General features: G+C 41.4%; 1 long non-coding RNA gene across 1 annotated transcript; it reads left to right on the top strand.

Moving 5' to 3' along the window:
• The first annotated feature begins 937 nt into the window (after positions 1-937).
• On the top strand, positions 938-1802 carry LOC127330566 (uncharacterized). The gene is made up of 2 exons (XR_007869334.2): positions 938-1376; positions 1459-1802. It is a non-coding gene; the product is annotated as an uncharacterized lncRNA (long non-coding RNA).
• Positions 1803-4259: the final 2457 nt, after the last annotated feature.

The following is a 4259-nucleotide window of genomic DNA, read 5'->3' as shown; positions in this document are numbered from 1 at the left end:
AGTATTTTTCCCACAAGGGTGACTCGAGAGTTTATATCGAATTCTATGGAAACTGGACAAAAGAGTATACTTTTCTCTCTTCTTCTAGCAATCCTGCAAGTAAAATAAATGCATTGTGTCCCCAACTTCATCGTGTGGTTGTCAAGCACAAGGTTTCGCGTAAGTAATAACACAAGTAGAAATTAAACTAGATAAAATAACTAAATAAAAAAACAACAAAGATGTTGATTGTTTTTGGTGTTTTGGATGCAAACAAGAAGAGTAAATATTTTTGTAATTTCGGATTAAAATAGTGCAGCAAATAGAAAACAAGATAAAAACAATATAAATGTGTTTCTTATAATAAAAAGTGGACCGGGGTTAAAGGGTTCACTTGACTATTCTCTCTTTAAGTTGCAGTGGACAAATAGTAATTCATCAACGAGATATGAAGGTACAAATAATAGTATATGTAAGATCAAAATTAATATGTGCATCATTTCCTAACATAGAGGTGATGCAAGACATCTCTCTTATACTACGTACTCCACAAGAAAGAAACTTCATCAATCTTGTATTAAGAATTAACATAGCATAGCAATAAGTATTTTGACATGAAGTTTGAATATCAAATATGTTACCTTGAACAAACAAGGCCATCACTACTGTCACGTGATGAACATAGCACATGCATTCACTTTATCTCTAGTGAGGTAGCAAAAAAAAAGACAAAGCCATAATAGATCTTAAACATATTGTCACTATCCAATCACTAAAACCATACTACTCAGTGACGAATCTACCAGACAGGCTTCGTGAGGCTCCGGCCTACCCACGATTTTTACCCAGAAATTCTTAATTAGACAGCCTCAGGCACGATAAGAGCAAAGAAAGAAAAAGAGTAAAGTCTGTAAAAAACCTTAAAGTTATAGATGGTGTCCGAAACGAACCTCAAACTGTAAATCCCCGAAATAAGCACCCTCAACTCACTAATCCCGGTTTATCCCTGCGTGATGGTATTCGAATAAAAAAAACGCTGACATGGCGGGTTAGCACAGGGATCGGTTGACTGGATGGGTCGTCGCCGTCTTAACTGCCACGAATCAGATCGAATCGAATCGAAGGGGAACGGAAGTAGGCTTAGTGGCTACAGAGAGAGGAGATTGAACAGGGGACTCTGATTTAGCCGCCGCCACCGGCGGAGGATGTGGCGCTCGGCGATATTGTCCTTATCCAGTGCGTCTTCTCCGCGCAGCTGTGGCTGTTTGTTGAGGTGTTCGCCGGTGCTGTACCGGGAGGATCCCATGGCGCAGGAGCACATGACCCCGCAGATGAGGGAAGAAGCCAACGCGGTGGATTTCATGGAGTGCCAGGAACCCAGTGAGATGTGTGCGATGGTGACCTAGTTCATCTTCTCTATTCGTCTCTGTGAAAATGCTTCATTTTTTTGCTCGATTTACTGTTAATTAGTGTCTGTAGTTGGACAGACTGGAGGATGTGTATACGCTGAGTGGTGTGATCAAGCAACAACTCTATTTCTTCATGATTTGCTTGGCGATCTATGTGGAGGTTGCAGAGAGAACTTGAAGCTTGAGCTCAACCAAGACAAAACGCGACTATTGCTGCACAGAGAGAGGAGAATGAACTGAAGAATGCCCAGATAGATGCAATTAGGGAAAAAATTAAGAGTGCAATGTATGTCAGGTTTAGTCCGAGGTTTGATGTGAGGCTAGATGTAGCAATGTAATGTAATACTGTAATGTATATCTGGAATTGTCTCTGAAATTTGCAACCTATGAATAAAGAATTTTCATTGAATTTTAGCAGAACTCGTGTGTATTATCATTGTATGAAAATTGCAAGAAACTGATTTGCTTTCTTCCGCAGTTGCACAACCTCTGACTCCTCCCCACTATCATCACTATGTGGCACATAGTCACTATCTTCCTCAGACTCTGAACCTTCTTCAGTATTGGTATCATCAATCAACACTAAATCTTGACAGCGTTGTATTGGATTGATTACCTGTGAAGTTCCTTCCATCACTTGTGAGCTTGATTCTCTTTCCCTTCTCTGAAAATTCTGTCTAGGAGATGTTATGCCACTGATTTTCTCCCCAGGGCTGCTCTGCACTTGTGTGATAACACCACTATCATCTAGCACTAGTACATTGTCAAGTATTGCTACTTGTTCGATCTGACCAGCAGCAACAGTTGGTGCACTATCATAATCCTCTGCAGTTATCACTTGTGGCACTTCAGTTTCAGAACTGTCTACCAAACTGAATATTTCATCTTCGAAATCACTACCGCTTGATTCACCATCATCATCTTCCCCTCCCTGATACTCCACGAAGATATCTGCAACACCTCCTTCGGTTGTATCATTTGACATTTTAATACAACCTTCATCATTGTACAGAAAAAGGAGGCCATCCGCTAGTTCCTTGCCAGGCATCAGATAGTAGAACTTCATTGCATCCTTCAACTCAGGAATATGATCTTTCAGAAATCCCTTAACCTCCTGCAGTGAAATCTTGTCTCTTTCTATCTCAGAGATTGCTTCATCGCCGCCAACATAATCCATTGTTGGCCCAATGCGGACGAACTCCCCACCATAATGAAACCGAACAGTGAGAATCTCCGCTGGATCCATGTTGAAATCCTAAATCCCTACAATGCAAAAAAGATTCAATTTTCTGGTTCCTATTACATCATCTAGAAGTGTAACCCTTCGATTAGACAAAGAAATTTTCTGGATTTCCCACCAAACCACAAACCCTACAATCCCCGGCCATCTAAAGGTTTCAACCAATGCGAAGGTACAAGGGTGGAGGAGTTACCTGCTTTGCGTCGTCCGCCCTGTTCGTCGCCGTACGCCGTGTAGCCGCGATCACCCGATCAACGCCATGGCAGTCGCCGGTAGAGCAGAGAAGGAGCGATCAAGGTGGAACTGGACGTGGAGGAATCAAGGGAGTGGTCTTAGAGCATGTCTAATGGAACCCTTAAACCCTTATAGCTATAAGGGTTGAGAATTGGCAAAATTGGAGGGGTTGGAGGTGTGAAAAACAGGAGGCATTTAGTGGAACCCTTAAACCCGTAAAAAACGGTTATTTGTACAGGTTGTGGTAGGGGTTGGCCCCTCCAACCCTTAAATGTACAGGTCGGAGCACGGGTTGGGGCCTCGACCTCTAATTTTTTTTACAGATTTAGGGGTTTAGGAGTTCCACTAAATGGCATTTGAACCCTTAAATCCGTAAAAAAACGGTTATATACAGATTTAAGGGTTCCATTAGACATGCTCTTAGCAGGCTCGCCCCAAATAAGGCTCTGCTTAATGGGCCGCGAAACCATGCATTGGCCCAACACTTTGCCTCTCCTGTCAAAGCCTGATCGCAACCCTCCCAGCCAACGATTTGCCACGTTAGAATCCTTGCGTTTGGGAAAGATAAAAAAGACACCACAGACCAGGATTAGTGAGTTGAGGGTGCTTATTTGGGGGATTGACAGTTTGGGGTTCGTTTCAGATACCATCTATGACTTCAAGGTTTTTTACAGACTTTACTCAAAGAAAAACTGGATCGTGGTGCTCCCGTGTCTGTTCGTTTGTTGGGAACAAACCGTTCAAGGGGAAATTGAAGGGTAACTTTCAACTAGGCCTCGCGGGTCAAATCATGGCCTTACAGTTGTGGCCCGACTAGGCAGGCAGGTCACATAAAAATGAGCCACATGACCTAAAAACAGGAGAAACGCTCCCCATTGCTACAAAAAACTTTGTTATGCCAAAGCTTGTAAAAGATCTTACATTTGTTGGTACCTTATAAATCGGAAATGCTTGGACAAATATTATACTGCTAATGCAACCAATCCATCACGTAAATACCAATAGAAAACTGTGAATAAAAATGTATTTATTGAATCATTTGAATGGTGTAGCCAAAAAGGATATGATTTATCTCAATTTGGTATTTGACCATGTCCTTTGAGCCAACCCACCATTTTCTTTCTAGATTCACCATTGATGCTACTCCATCTAATACACATATCACCACACACACGCGCTCTTGCACATATATTTAATCAAAACAAATACTTAAGAACAGGATACACAATATGCATCTATCAATACATCTCACACATAATATGATCAGATCTCATAAAACAATATCATAAAATAAGAATCCACCACATAGATATTACAAATATGACCATAAACATGATATGCAGCTCATATGGCACTAAGAACCGTGAAGAACATGAGAGAAACAGATCAAGCTACTG

The sequence above is a fragment of the Lolium perenne genome, chromosome 2, assembly GCF_019359855.2.
Source record: "Lolium perenne isolate Kyuss_39 chromosome 2, Kyuss_2.0, whole genome shotgun sequence".
In the NCBI taxonomy this organism is placed as follows: domain Eukaryota; kingdom Viridiplantae; phylum Streptophyta; class Magnoliopsida; order Poales; family Poaceae; genus Lolium; species Lolium perenne.
Note: the sequence above shows the minus strand (reverse complement) of the source record. Positions and strands in the feature narration are given on the sequence as shown.